General features: G+C 39.9%; 1 pseudogene; it reads right to left on the bottom strand.

The window, feature by feature from the left end:
* Positions 1-658: 658 nt before the first annotated feature.
* On the bottom strand, positions 659-4274 carry LOC136535516 (cytochrome P450 84A1-like; annotated as a pseudogene).
* Positions 4275-17031: the final 12757 nt, after the last annotated feature.

Here is a 17031-nt window from a genome sequence, read left to right as displayed (position 1 = left end):
CAAATCATGCATATTATAGTAAGGATCACCTGAAATTTGCCTCCTATATATTCCTTCATGGACAGAGAAGAGTAGGATAGCTCTAGATCTTCTAAAAACTTATAGTTATACTATTATATAGTACTTCATAGGTACAGAAGATAAGATTTTTTTTTCTCACTCACGCAAAAGGTTTACATATCTTTATATTAAGGTAGAGAAATTATTCGATACAACACGCCTTAACAGCATTCTGGGGTCACTAAAGATTTATGTGGACACTTATTAGATCCTCTTTGTATTAAGGTATAGAAGATAAGATAGGAGGTACCTCCACGTATTTTCTAAATTGCTAGTTTATAGTTACAGACAGGAGATCAAGTAAAGATGCTCTAAATCAAAAAGAAATGGGGACATACATAACTTGTGTATACAGTACGAATGAGGCCAAAGAAGTATTTATTAAATTTCACATGAAAACTCACTGAATCTGTGGCCTGCATATTTTATAAAAATTTGAGTTCTTGCAGCCACAACTTGGATCATTTTACTTCCTTACCTAGGCATGCACAGCTAGCCATGAGAATACCCTTATTATTACCCGGCCCTGCAGTATCGATCAGGCATGGTTTTAATGAAGGGTCCGGAAAATTATAACAAATAAACAGAAAAAACAAAGACGACAGAGAAAGCCACCAAACTCCTAACTCCCCCCACTCCAGTCCAGTCCCCAGGGATCGATGAACACCAAAGTCCAAAGTCCAAACACATGCATGCATGCGTAATGACAGTCGCCGCGCACGCCGTCGTCATCAATATAAGGGGCAGTTGAGCCGGGGCGTCGGCACGGCGTAGAGCCTTGTGGCGCGCGGCGCGGTGAGGCCGAAGATGTCGCTCATGTCCAACTCCGAGGGCTTCATCCCGTCGGGCAGCGACCAGTTGAAGCCGTGCGCGAGCTGGGCGACGGCGAGCTCCAGCGCGTACAGGCCCAGCGCCGTGCCGGGGCAGGACCGGCGGCCGGAGCCGAAGGGCAGGAACTCGAAGCAGCCGCCCTTGAAGTCGAGCCCCGCGGCGTCGCCCTCGGGCGTGAACCGGGACGGGCGGAACACGTCGGCGTCCTTCCAGGACCCGCGGTGGCGGCCGATGGCCCACACGTTGATCATGACGCGGGAGCCCTTGGGCACGGAGTAGCCGCCCACGACGCAGTCGTCGGCGGTCTCGTGGAGGAGCAGCGGGATCGGCGGGTGCAGCCGGAGCGTCTCCTTGATGACGCACTTGAGGAAGGGGAGCTTGTCCAGGTCCGACTCGTTCACGTTGCGGTCCAGGCCCACGACGTCCGCGAGCTCCTGCTGCACGCGGCGGAGGTCGTCGGGGCTGTGCATCATCTCCGCCATCGCCCACTCGATCGCCGACGCCACCGTCTCCGTCCCGCCAAACATCACGTCCTGCATTCGTCGTCGTCCATACATACATACGCATCATCATTAGTTCGATATATCCATCTAGCAAACTAACAGAAAAAAAAAACAAATAATAGGGAGCGTCTATATGACGCCACCACATGATCAGCATGCACTCGTGCTAGTTGTGTCCTTGACGGAAGCTTTGATTATTATTACTTGCATTCTAGGACGTACGACATCTATATATTTAATCTATATAAGACCAGAGATTGGCCGGATAATTGACAAGTGTGGGTGCTTACAAAAATCGTGATGGTTTTTACTACTCTCATGATCTCATCACATATCCGTCAAAGGCTTAAGAAAACAAAACGATTGGTGCAAGATAGGGGAGCGGTTCTAGTCAGAAAATGATACATGCTGCTTTTCTTTCTTTCCTTTTCTTTTTTTTTTACTTTGGAAGGTGACATGCGCCAAGCCACCAAGGTGGACAGAGCTTATCGCCTAGTAGTACTCGTTTAACCCAATCTTAAAACAAAATGCACCAAAAAGTGACATGCATGCATGGTCTCCAATGGTTGGCTCGATCAAACTCGGAAGCTTAATTTCATCACTACTTTCAACGTCAGCTGGAGAGGACTCATATATAATACTATAATAATGGAGTATATATACGTTAAAGAATAATGATGCAGGGTTGTAGCCTAGTATACGTGCAAAAGTTGGGCTTCGTCCAAACTTTGTACGACGAACTTCCGTCATGTGCAAAATCGTACTAGACAAAAGTTAGTGCGTGGTGTGTGATATGAAACAAATCCATGAATGCAAATGTGTACAGTACCAGTGAGACTCAAGCATCGCCATATCGTTACATATAGGTTACGTGTATGAACCAAAAAGAGGAAACGTGTTTAATGATGCAGATACCGACCGTGCACCGAAGTGCGGCGCTTACGAGTCTCCCGAAGGAGGACACATGCATGTACACCTTACGCGAACAAGAGAAGCCGGAGTACGAATTCAAAAGAGGAAAAATATATACTGAAAGAGAAGGCGAAGAATATTGGGTTACGCCTTACGCGGGGCCTGACGTACTCTAAGCTCGATCCGCGGCGGGGGAAATTAAAGAGAGATGGACATATATATTGTCCACATATGTGCAGGAACCGACAAGACGACGACACTCTGTCACCAGCTAGCAGAGAAAGCACAGAGCACTTCTGATTGGCCCTGTTCGGCTCGTATTAAAGCCGGTTGATAAGGCGGCTTGAAGCTATTTTATTGTGAGAGAAAAATACTATAGATTATAGCTGATAAATCGGCTGATAAGTTCAAGCGAACAGACCCTTACCTAGAAGAGTATGCTTGGTTCTACTACATAGTAGTACATATTATCATCTTTGTTTAGCTAGCATTAGTCAGGCCAAACGCTGTCAATTATTATTATTACTAATTTAATGCAGACTGTACGTCGATAGACCACCAAGCACCAGTGATATTTTTAGCAATATACGAGTATATATTTTACCGAATAACACCTCCTACGACACATGCATGCCATTTATAGAGACATATACTTATCTGTATCTCAGGATTTTCTATATATACATATCGAATCCTATCGCCTGCACACGCATGCATGTTAGCACTGTTCATTGTCATGCACATCTCGATTTTCATGTGATTGATCTTTATAAGTAAGCGCAAAAACGACGAGTTAAGCAACGGACGATTTTGGCCGGACGGACAGGGGTGTAAACTGGCGTGACAGCAGGAGCCAGGAGGTCAGAGGGATGACCGTGTATACGTACCATGATGATGGCCTTGATGTTGTCGCGCGTGAGGCGGAGCGTGCTCTGCAGGTCGTCGCCGCCGTTCGCGGCCGCCGCGCCGCCCTTGCCGCCGCCGCCGCCGCCGTTCACGGCGGCCGGCTTGGCCTCGGCGAAGAAGGCGAGCATGTCGTCGACCATGTCGGCGTCGGCGTCGTCGGGGCTTTTCCCGCGCCTCACGTGCTCGTCGATGATCTTGTCGATGAACCGGTCCAGCGCGGACCGGGCGGCGCGGAGGCGGCGGTTGATCCCCTGCAGGTCCATCCACCCCAGCCACGGCAGGAAGTCGCCGATGTTGAAGGCGCCGAACAGCTTGGAGAACTCCTGCAGGATGGCGATGAACTCCTCCTGGTCCTCGCCGTCGCGGGTGCCGAACGCGGCCCGGAACGTTACGTTCTTGGTCAGGTTGAAGATGAGCTCGCCCAGGTTCACGGCCACGGCCTCGCCGCCGGCGCCGACAGACGACGACGCCACGGCGCGGACTAGTGCCGCGCACTCGTCGCGCACGGCCACCCACGTCTCGGCGCGGCGCCGGCTGAAGAGCTTCATCACGCACTAGCTTGCGCATCTGGCGCCAGAAGGGCCCGTAGTGCGCGAACGCCATGTCCGCGCGGTCGTACGTCAGGTACGCGATGGCGATGGTGGCCGGGCGGTTCGAGAACACGCCGTCCTGCGTCTGCAGCACCTCGCGCTGCGTACTCGGGCGTGGACACCGCGAACGCGTGCAGACGGCCCATGCGGAGGTGGAGCAGCCCGCCGTACTTCTCGGCCAGCGCCGCCAGGCCGCGGTGGGTCAGCTGGTCCATCATCGCCATGTTGCCCACGATCGGCAGCGGCTTCGGGCCAGGCGGCAGCGGCGCTTTGCCCCGTCGTCGCAGCTGCAGGAGCACCACGGCCAGCGTGACCAGGAACACGCAGCTCAGAGGGTCTTGGAGCCACTCCAAGGCGATCTTGGCCACGGCCGCCATGATCGATCGGCAGCACCTTTTTTTTTCCTTCCTTCTTTTTGTCGTTTGCGTTTTGGATTGTGGACTTGTGGTGTGGTGGTAGAACGCTCTTCGAGTAGAGCTGAGGAGAAAGGGGAGGAGCACGGGTTATATATAGCTGGGGGAGTAGGTGAGGACCGAGGACGAAGACTTACAGATTGGGGATCAGATAGTTGTGGCTAATGGTGATAGGAATAGGATATCTTTTAATATACACATATACATTTTTATTTATTCTTTTTTTATTCGATTCAAACTGGGTTATGGCTCGCCTGCTAGGTCATGAGAAAGAGATGGAGAGGAATACTCACAGCAACTCCAAGAGACTCTCTATATCTTTCTTAATGGTTAAGAATAGAGATTTTGGTAAAAATAACTTATAGATTGGGTTGTGGCTAATGTTGATAGAAATAGGATTTCTTTTAATACATTATTTATTTATTTATTTATTTGCATTTGAAATTGGGTTATGGTTTGTCTTCTAGGGTCATGAGAAAGGGATAGAGTTGGAGTACTCACACAGTTGACAGTGAGAACAAGGATATTAAATTAATCCTAGAAAAATATTAATTTACTAGAGCACAACAGGTTTTCCTTTTAACCCCTCAAGTTTTTTTTTTGTGTATTATGCTATACTATGCAGCAATTTAATTAACGGATGGATTCGGTGGAATCCATACTAGGCACAAATAGAAAGGCTTAATTTACAAAATTTTATTTCTTAGAATGCTACTCTTTCCTATAATAAACAGAGAAATGGTCACAGAGGCACTACTTTAGCTATGAAATTCTATAAATATAGTTGAAATATGTAGCAAATTAAAATATATCAAATTAACTTTGATGAAAGATCTAGCCAGACTATTTTCAAAAATCTTTTGAATATAATATTCATAGACATAGTGATGGTCAATTTCAAGACGTGTTGACTGCATACATGCAAAACAACAGTTACTTGTTGTGATTATTGGAAATATTACTGTACTATTAATTAAGTAGCCAACTAGACAGCTTGTTTTTTCCAGCTATTAACTATACATCTTGTTTTTTTTCCAGCTATTTACTTCCAATTAGCTTGATTTATATATGAGCATCAGCATATCTTGGATTTTTATGTAGCTAATAATGTTGCATGAACTAGATGGGTCAAGGCCAAAGTTTTATTTGGGAGAATTGAAGATTAGATTAAGATAATTGGGGATGGCAGTAGGATCTCATTTTCTACATTTTGTTTTCTTATTTTCATTTGAAATCAGATTATTGGTATGTCTTCCCTGATCATGAGAAAGTGATGGGGGTAGGAGTATTCATACAATTGACGCTTAGAAGAAGGATATTAATTGTAGCGAACTATGGATTCACTAGAGCATCAGGTCGGTTTTTCCTTAGGGTCTTTTTGAACGCACGAACTTCACAAGGATCGTACATAAATCTTACAATGATTCTATTCAATTTTATAGGAAAAATGCAGGAATAGGAAAAAGTTCATGTGTTCCAAACATGGCCTTAACTTCAACCTTTTCCTTCGAATTTTACAGAGTACAATGCTAGTATTCAGAAAATTAATGAAGGGATGGGCTCCTTATGTCTAAAAATTAAAGGGGTGGTAGGGTAGGGGTGGGATCATGAATTTGGACCGATAGCAGTAAGCTTGTTTGTGCTAGTTCAAAACGTGTAGCTCAGATGGAAATCTAATAAGCACAAACATAAAGGATTAATTTAAGAAAAATGATTTCAAAGAATCTCACTCTTTCCTATAATAAACAAAATATTGATTTTTTGTGAACAAACAAAATATTGTTTTTGTTTTAGCCAACAAAACGACCATGAAGGCATTACTTTAATTGTGAAGATATTGTATGAATATGTTTATAATATATAGCAGTTTATAATATTTTGAACCTAATACCGATGAAAATCTAGCCATACCATTTTCAAAATTTCATTTGAAATTAATATTCATAGAGATATTGATAGTCAAATTCCATACGTGTTGACTGCACAATTCCAAAACAACAGTTACTTATTGTGATTGTTAGATGTACTGCTATACTATTAAATAGCCAACTATACATCTTGTTTTTGGCTATTTATTCCCACCAATTTGATTTGTGTATGATCATCCATGTATCTTGTTGGATTTTTGCTCTAGATGGATCAAAGGTTCATTTGGAAGAATTGAAGATTAGGTTGAGATAATTGGTGATAGGAATATATGATCTCATTTTCTACATTTTGTTCTATTATTTCCATTTGAAATTAGGTTATGGTATGCCTTCCTTGATCATGAGAAGAGGTGGAGTAGTAATACCGATGTGCCTGATATTGACAAGAAGGATATTAATTGTAGCAAAATATGGATCTAGCATAACACCAAAATATGGACTCAGTAGAACGCTAGTAGCCTTTCTTCCAACGCCAACAATTTCCCCTTGGAATTTATTGTGTATGAACTGATCAATGGATGCAATCTTGGCGTCTTAAAAATTGAAGTGGTGGTGGTGGTGTGCGTGGTGGGAGGGGGGGGGGGTGAGGAATTGGAACCGGCAAGAATAACCTTGTTTGTGTCAATGTGACTAGTGGGTTCAAAATGTGTAGCTCATATCGAATCTACTAGGTATAAATTGAAAGGTTCAATTTAAGAAAATTGATTCCCACACCTTCCCGTAACAAACAAAAAGTTTTTTTTGTTTTGTTTAGACAGCAAAATGATTAGGAAAACATTACTTTGACTATGGATAAGTTTGTATAAATATGTTTAAAATATGTAGAAAATTATCAAATCTTGAAATTAATCTTTAGGCACACAATTTTCAAAACATCATTTGAAAATAATATTCATATAGATAGTCAAATTACAGACTATTTTTTATTGCACACGTTAATTGCAAATAGCAGTTACTTGCTATGATTATTAGAAGTACACCTATATTATTAACTAGCCTACTATACATCTAATTTTTTCCTAGGCTATTATTCACACCAGCTTGATTTATTAGGAGGATACTGTATCTGCTTGGATTTTTTGTAATTATTAATTTTTGCATGCGCTAGATGGGTCAAAGGTTCATTTGGCAGGATTGAATATTATTGGGGGACAGGAATAGGTTCTTGGTTTCTACATTTTTTTCATTTGAAATTGGGTTATATTATGCCTTCCCTGATTATGAGTAACTGAGAAGAAGGCGGTAGAGTTTTCTTTTGGCACAACCTTTTCCTTTGAAATTTAGTGTGTGTAATGTTAGCGATTAGCAAATTAATTAAGGCACAAACTCCTGGTGTAAACTACTAGTATATTTAGATCATGTTTGGATTCATTAGCTGGTAATAGTTAGCTAGCTAATAGCTTCTAGCTAATATTAGCTAACTAATTACTAGCTGCTATTAGTTGGTTTGATCCAACTATTTATTAGTTAGATACTCAGGTAACAATTAGCTAGACTATTATTTGGATCCAAAAAAGCTACTCCCTCCTGTTTCAAATTATGTCGTTCCTTTTGAAGATACATATTTTTTACTATGCATCTAGATATAATTTTTATTTAGCTACATAGGAAAAGCTATGTACCTAGATGAGCCAGAACAACTTATAATTTAAAAATAGAGTGAGTAATTATTAGCAGCTAACTATTAGATCTATAGATCAAAACAGGATCTTATTAGTATTAACTAGCCAGCTATATATCTTGTTCTTCCTGGTTATTTATTCTCACTAGCTTGATTTAGATATGAGCATCAGTATATTTTCTTGGATTTTTATGCGCTCAATGTTGCATGCTCTTCTTGGACAGAAGGTTCAGTTGGCAGGTGCAACCTGGGCACATCTGTGAACCAAACACTACTTGAAATCGTTTTAAAAAAACACTACTTGAAATCTTGAATGCAGATATCGAGGTGTCAGCTCAGTTGTCGCTTTGTAACGTTCTTTTTTTCACGCCTTCCTTGATGGTAATCCCATTGAAATTACCTCGCTCCTCAATGGCTCATTGACGACTAGATCAAACGAGTAACAAAGCTAGCGAGATCTCGCGCTTTTAGTAAGCGCATGGCCCCGGCCGGGGCCGGCAAGATGACGCGGCGTGCCGGCGTGAGCTAGTGCAACGATGAGCACACAAGGTCGTCTCCGACGATCATCCAAAAGAATAATAAACATGCTACAGTTGAACTAAACACATTCATGCTCGTAGTTAACTAATCCAAGATAGTGAAAAGCTACCAGTTCAGTGGGCCTAGGCACCTTTTTGAGCAATACTTGTTACAAAATAGTATTCGTTCCATCCTTTCTGATGTGTAATATTTTTGTTTGATGCTACAGTTATATTGATGAACCCTTACTAATGCCTTTTTTGTATTCTGTTTAATCCCCAGTAATATAGAGAGGATATCGTTGAATTTATGAGGAACAACTCTGTAGAGTTCAGCGAGTACTATATCAGACCTATGCTGCAAAAATAGTCAAGCTACCCTTCTCTCAGAAGTAATTACTAAATTCAGACTTTTGTTGGATCTCATGTCCATCTGGTATTTTTTCTTTAATCCAACAAAATTGTCTTCTGTTGACAGAAAAAGGGGTTACCCTCAGGTATGCTTGATAAGATAACAACTGAAGCTGATAAGATGACAACTGAAGCTGATCATGTATTTACCGTGGTTCAGAATTGCTGCGCCTTAATTGACTTACGAATTAAATGAAGTGCTTATTAAACATATATGTTTCTTACAAGACGAAGATAATAGAGTTGCTAACTGGTACCGTCTTCACAATTTGACATCGAATTAGAAATGAAGTCCTCAAATCCACCAAAATGTCTTATAACAATTGCGTCGCCGCTGTCTCATTGGTTAGTCAGGCCTCGTTTAGATGCCACCAAAATTCCAAGTTTTTTCAGTCTCTCTCTATCACATCAATTTTTAGCCGCTTGCATGGAGTATTAAATGTAGGTAAAAAAATAACTAATTACACAGTTTAGTTGGAAATCACGAGATGAATCTTTTGAGCCTAGTTGGTCCACGATTGGACAATATTTGTCTAATAAGACGAAAGTGGTACTATTCATCGGTTTGAAATTTTTTCACAATCTAAACGAGGCCTCAATCTCTCTCTCTGCTGCTTGCCACTCATCCGATCTGAGATTAATTTAATGATAACCAATCTCTCTCTGCTGCACCCCGATTCCAATTCTGATCCGATCCGAGATTAGTTATTTCCAAAATTTCTGCAGTTGTCTGAATGAAAAATCTTTTTCTTGAACAAAAAGTCATGAGACTATATTGATTTCATTGATAAATAGGAGATGGAATGTAAAATCTTCTAAGATTGTATGTTATTACTGCACTTCTAAGATTTAGCTGTCACTCCAGGTGAGCTATATGATGAGCTCGCGGGGGTTTCTTTCTGGGAGAATTTAGCTGAGAATTTCTCGTATGTTGTTTGAGCGATATAGTATCAATCTATCTCATATGCTTACATTGTTCTAGAATTTCATTCATCAACACAAGTCTTTGGTTGCTCAATGCAGAATTTTTTCCATCCCAGTTAATAGGCAGAATTTCTTAGGTGTTTCATAAAGGAATTTACATTGCCTGAGGGAATATTTATACGTATGGGAATACAGTTTATGCCTGAGGGCCCATATATGGAGAAAGATTATGGATTTTTTTTTTATAAAACTGTATGAATGAGTGTTTGAGTGTCACCAATAATGTAGATCTCATTTGCACTGTGACCTTGAAAATGGTTTAACTAACAATTCTAGACCTTTCTTTGGAGCATGTTGATCTATGGTAGCTTCCATTTTCGTGCATCCATTACTGTGAACTAAACCTGAAAAATACTATGGAATGAGCATTATATGTACCATATGCTGATCCTGGCAATGATTTTCCATTTTTCCATAGGTTTGCATCTATACATGAGACATCAATATTGAAAACTTCTACCTTCGGTTTGATCCTACTAATTTCATATACATGGATTTCCTTATGACGTTCCTGGAGACTTGGTCTCCTGCAGGCAACCACTCCTCACTGGACGTAACAAGTACATCCTCCACTTTGTTTCAGTTCCTGTTGGCGTAGTGTTGCATCTTGCTGGGCCTTCTCGACAGTGGCAGCAGTTGAAAGGATCATCCTGATCAGATGTGATAGTCAAGCTGGTATGCCAGTGCTCTTGGCGACTCACGGAGCAGGAGATGGACTATGGTACCACATTGGATCATGGCTGCAGGGAGGGGATCCTGTCAATATTGGACTTCCAGTTTTACAAGGAGGCAATTTGATATCATATTGTATTTTTTTAAAAAGAAAACAGGGTTATAACTACGGCAAGTTGATATAATGTCTGCATGTAGACATACGAAGATAGTTGTTGGTTGTATTTTGCTGATGTTTATGAAGAAGAGCTGTACAACTCAACAAAAATAATTAAGTAACATGATCTGTGTTGCTTTGAACAAGAGTTGTAGAATGTAAAAGACCTCAGTTTGTTCACCGTACAAGTAGGACAAGGACGATATGTTGCCTTCAACTAGGCATTTTACTTATTGTTAAATTAGAATTGTCGAAGGGAAAACCTCAACAAATGATGAATAGTGGACACGTGACCCATGATATTTGCTTGAGCATTTTTTTTGTTTTGATTTTTTTCCATTGCTACGCACTCTTTGAATAAAATATTTATTTTACAGATAACCAGCAAATCCTTGAATATCATTAAAAGTTCTCGGCTATTATTTTGTTTTCGTTTCAACGCACGGGCATCATCTAGTATATATAATATACATGTGAGGAAGTACGACTACTATACTTGACGGCAATAGATAACTATATATAGTGCTAGCCCAAGATACTTGACTACTTATATACTTGACGGCAATAGATAACTAATACAAGATACTTGACGGCAATGGATCATGAAAAGAAACGCGTCATATATAATCATTTTGGTTTGTCCATATGGAGTGGAGCGCTAGCCCGTTGGAGAATTTTGGTTTGTCCGGCCAGCACGCAGCGTGGCGGAGGCAGCCAAAGATCCAAGTGGTTTGTCCGGCCAGCACGAAGCGTGGTGGAGTACATTGTGGTATGTAACAGATGACACCAGGCTTGCCAAATAGTATCTTATGTGCATGCAATGAATATCTTGAGTTCATATATGCCAATTGTGATTCAAGAATTAAGATTTTTTTTTCTTAAAATAATGTTAACTGACAGCAACCTGGTTGTAACCAACATCTACAGTCTGTACAATGGTATTTGCTCCAAAATTTGATCCAGCCTAGTCCGAAAAAACAGTTCCATACTTCATTTCTGTTGCATGAGGCTATCAGATCTAGTCAGTAAATTTAAAATTGCAGCAAATCCATGTTGTGTTATAGTGACATATATACTATCATTTAATAAGGAACATCTTGCTAGATTTTCTCTGAGGCCAAGACAGTAACATCTGCTAGATTACAAACCATTTAGTCCAAGTAACATGTAGTAACTTAGAGATGAAAGCCAACAAGAACCTCACGAATTCACTCTAAAAATAAAGGGGGAACAAAAATAAGAATAAAAAAAGGGAAAGAAGAAGATCTAAACGAACCAACATCTTGCTAGCCTACTTTCTTATAAAATTCAGGTTGTCTGCATTTTGTTCATATTCATATGCTACAATAGTGACGTCTGATGTTTGTTAATCTTCTTTACAGGCAGTCATAGAAATTAAAGATAAAGTCACATATTGCCCGTGCAAAGAAAGATCAAGTTGTAGATTCAGTTTTGACGGTTTTCTTATTAAATATAGCACAGATCTTACGTTTGTATAAGAAGTGTAATCTGTAATTCACATCACTGTTAGCCTTCATTTCAGAACATGTATAGCACACTGCGGTGAAAATATGCAATTGTCTGTCGGTAGTCTTGGTATCTGTTCCTGACACAATCAAACAAAATTGTAAATAGATTGTTCAGAAAGAACACGAGAGGTTGTATTTGTGCGTGTACCTGTTCTTCCATAGATATTCTAAATAAAAGATTTGATGAAATATTGCATGTCAGTTCCAAGTTCCAACATTCAAGGTCCACGGTCTACTGTCTTCATGGTTGCAGTAGACCGATGAGAGAATTATGTATTTGGCACTAAAATAAATCAGTCTTCTTTATTTGGCACTCGAAAATTCAAATTTTCTTATTCAGCACCAAGTTGAAATTTCTTTTCCTATTTGGCACCACATGGTTCTGCTACAAACAAGGGCATTCATGTCATTTTGCCAACCACTTTGACATCGTTACTAGCACAAATGGACGGTAGTGCTATCTATGGAAGAAAATTTCAACTTGGTGCCAGATAAGAAAGTTCGAACTTTTGAATGTCAACGACTAATTTGTTTCAGTGCCAATAGTTTTCGAATGACCTACCTCTATAAATTTAATTTTAAAGGTGGTTAGTAATCTCAGCCGCCTCTAGAAATACCTCTATCTTTAGAAACTGTTGGATCTAGCATCGGTCTTAGAAATCGATTTGTAAAGGAGACTAGATCTAGAGCCATCTAAAAAAGTGTAGCACAGTAAAATTCATCACTTTTTCAAATGAAGTCGGATGAAGACAACATTGTAGTTGCGACTTTTTCATTTGAAATCATTTTGATCACTCAAGTTCTATTTGAAGTTCTCACATTTTGAAGTTTATATTTTTTTAGAAAAATTCAAATGACATCGGATGGAGAAATGACCAAAACCAAATAGGTCTCAAAATATTTAAAACACTAGCAGTTCATAAATTCTTCATTTGAAACAAGTTATAGTCCCAAAATTTAGTTTGAAGCCCTCACATTTTGAAATTTAAATTTTTTGATTGACCTCGGATAGATAAACGATAAAAACCAAAGTAGTAAGAAATAATCAAAGCCAAAGTTGTAGCACTAGATGATATCTACAATTTTCCAATTGAAACATTTTTTATTTGAATTTGTTTAGGATCCTAAATATTTATTTTAATATCTAGTAAAGTGGATACAAGTGACTTTGGAGGTACCCGTGAGGCTTGAGGTTGTGAGTTTGAATTTCTCCGGTCGTGTTGTTTTTTATATTTTTAGGGCTGAATTTGAGATTTCTAGAAAATGATTTCTATGGGCGACTGGATTTTGAGCCGTCTTTAGAAATCGATCTGTAGAGACGGATTGTTTCCGAGTCGCCTCTGTGAATCTATTTCTAGAGACAACTGTACAATTTCAGTCGTAAATAGTTGATTTATAGAGACGCACAGATAGAGACGACTCTAGGGTGTTTTAGACTACTCCACAAACTCCATCATGGATCAGCTCCACAAAAAAACTAAAAAACCTAGAGTTTGTGGAGCACTTCTTTAAGTGCTCTCATAAACTTCATCTTTTCCCTAGAGTAGAGTTACGTGGAGGTTAACCTGTTTGGCTAAAAACATGGAGTGAAGCTAACAGACGTGATGTAAAGCAGTCCGAAACACCCACTGTATAGGCTGAGGAGCTGCCTCTACGTGTTCTGGCGGCAGGAGTGAACGGGACCATACTATTGAGAGAAGACGTCATGGAGTTTCATTAATCTCCTACAAGTAAAAAGAACAAAGCGTTAACATCTTTTGTGCGACATTTGTTTTGGTTCGTCCGTCTGCCCACCCCGTGCGATACCCCGCGCGATAGAAAAAAGAAACTACCATCCCTATGATCCCCGCCTGCTTTGAAGAAAACAAATCGATCACCTGAGGCCACATGCATGGAAGAAAACAATAATCATGCGTAGAAGGAAACAATAATCATGCATGGAAGGAAACAATAATCATGCATAGAAGGAAACAATCATGCATGGAAGGAAATAATAATCATTTACTCTTTTTTCAAATAGTGGTCTTTATTTCGGAGCCCTTAATGTAGTTTAATAATAGGCTGGGGAGCTAGGCTTGCGAGAACTTACTCTTAATTGGGTTGCAAGCTAGGGATGTAGCACTTCAATTGGTGTCTTGGTTGAGTTCTACAATTGCCAAAAATTGATGGTGCTGATAAGATTGACAATCCTGTAACTCTGCAGTATCTTTCTTTTTTTCAAAAAAAAGGAGGGCAAATGCTACTTATGATCGAATCCATGTTCTTTTTGTTGTTTTGATTTGATGTCCACGGCCCACATGTTAACTTTCAGATGTGTTTGTAAATAATCAAAAGGAGTTGGCCTAATGCCAATCTTTCTTGTCGTCTTTTTCATTCTTTATATTTATACTAGGTAGCGTGCCTGTGCGTTGCTACGGGATAACTAACAATTTGTACTAAAAATACACGGATCGCACGATAAGATAACAATACTGTAAAAATTAAATACCAACGTTAAAGTGACATTTAATCCAAAAAGCAAAGTTTATGAATTTAACATAGTCACGGAGTGCGCGGCGTCATAGGCTCATAAACTCTACTTTATAGACCTTTCTGTAATACGGCTAAGATAATGTTTTATATTGACAGGAACAAATCTTCGATATCCATTTCTTTTATTGTAATCCATTTATCTGGACAATGTTTGAGGTGAGGGCACGATTACAGTTTTTAGTAGCTTTGCGATATTGTCCGAAGCTATAAGATGATTGATGTCTTGCAATGATCCTTTTCATTAATTTAGTTTTCTATCTATGTTTAATTGTTTATTCAGTCTATTTTATAGGCACGCCAGTAGATAATAGATGACAAAATTCAGGCATCCATAATTTATCTCTTTGACTTTGAACATGAGTTTTGTTTTTATTTTTTAATTGATATATTGTCCTTTTGTTTTTACCGTAGCGTTAGCACAGGGCATGCATGAAAAACGAAGATGTCTTTACACTGCAGAAATCTTTCAAGAAGATCATGCATAGATTATTCTTGTATTGAATATTATATATATACAATCACCTAAATATTCTAATTAAACTACAAAATTTTGAATTATGATACGAGGTAAGACATGCAAATAGATATTTCAAAACTACCTATAGAGTCCAAAGAACTTAATAAATAAATCCTTCTGGAGGCAATGCAAATTCTCTCTAATCTTTCCTTTGGTGTAGTTAGCGTTATCATAGTACCCGCATGTATTCATGGAAAATAAATCGTGGACAAAACGTGGACACTTTTTGGTGCGATATTCCAACATGGGTCTATCGTCCTGCCAATATCCTTGAGGCAGATCACATAAAAAATGAGAGTCTCTCTATAAGATTGCTCACAAGAGACTCAAACTTATATCTGATTATGATAATGTTGAATTACTTTGCATCAAAAGCATCGGCAATGATAAACGGGGACATAGGTTTTAGTATGCATAGTAGAGGAAAACTCAACCTTGGCCTTCTCAGTAGTTTTTCTGAGCCTTTGTAGTGCTAACTTGTTCTTACTCAGATAGTTAAGAGGTGCACCATAAAATTATGCACCACTGAGAAAAGTATCACCATTGGTTGCTTTGACCTGAAAAATATGTCGAAATTAAGAATTACAACACCTAATTCAACATCTTGGAACAGACACTCAAGTGGATACCTTATTCTACAATATATGTCTGTGTGGAATAGTCCTAAAGCCACACATATTTATACGGTGAGTATAACATACTTTGTTTTAAAATTTTATGAGAGATTTTTTAAGACACGCAGTATTATCCATGTGATAGACACTAATATTTATATATATACTCGAACCTGTGTGTACAGGATTATATGGAGATGCAGCGGAACTTATTCATGGATTTATTGACGCATGAAAGAAATGGATATCGGATAATTCTTTCTGTCGATATAAAATATTATCTTAGCCATATCACGAAAAAGTCTATACAATAGAGTTTGTGAGCCTGCGACGCCGCACTCTCCGTGACTGTGTTAATTTCACGAACTTTGCTTTTTGAATTAAATGTCACTTTAACGTCAGTATTTAATTTAACAGTATTGTTATCTTATCGTGCGATCCGTATGTTTTTAGTATAAAAGATTTAGTTGTCCCGTAGCAACGCACAGGCACACTACCTATAAATTAGAAAAAAAGAAAGAAAAAGAAACAGCTTTGTCACACTTTCGTCCTGTCCGATGAAAACAATGAAATACGGAGTACGCTAGTACAGTGGTACGTGAACCTACTAATCGATATGGTGGTGTTGGATGAACGGCCTTGATAGGCGATGCCCTTCCAACCAGTGGTGGAATTTGCATTGGACAAGGACAATACTTAATGTTCGGAAGGTCAACTACTACTCAACTGCGGTGTGCGGTGTGCAATAGCATCCATGCATGTGTAGTACTAGATCTTTTCTGCCAAAAGCATTTCGAGATACACGAGAGTATACTTTCTACTCTCACACAAAAGATGCAGTACTAGCACTTTCGTTGGACTGCCATGCACCATGGTGGTTCGGTCGACCAAACATACAAGCAGATAAATAAAGCAAGATGCATCGTCACGCATTTCCAAACCTGTGAAGATGAGCTACCAAACCTGAAATTCACTGTCCACTGGCCAGCCATGGCTAGCAAAGCAAAGTCCATGCATGCATGACGTGGCTACAGCCAGTTTGTTACGGGATGCTGACGTTGCTACAGCAGGGCAGCAGGGAGATCTGGTTCATCTCAGCCACCAGAAACGGACTTGATGTTTAGCTAGAACGGCCGCGTGAAAACTGCTTTTGCTTGCTTCAGGTTCAGGGTTTGGGCTGTGCACTGATTTCTAGATGCTGAACATCTATCGATCACTGTCGTCCAGTCTGAGGTAATCAAAAGATAATTTAAGGGCTGGAGAAAATGCTAACGCTTTGACGATGCTGTCTCTGACTTTCTGAATTTGTTGTGTTGAATCGCACGTACGCCGT

The sequence above is a fragment of the Miscanthus floridulus genome, chromosome 1 (assembly GCF_019320115.1).
Source record: "Miscanthus floridulus cultivar M001 chromosome 1, ASM1932011v1, whole genome shotgun sequence".
NCBI lineage: Eukaryota > Viridiplantae > Streptophyta > Magnoliopsida > Poales > Poaceae > Miscanthus > Miscanthus floridulus.
This window is presented reverse-complemented; position numbering and strand designations above follow the sequence as displayed.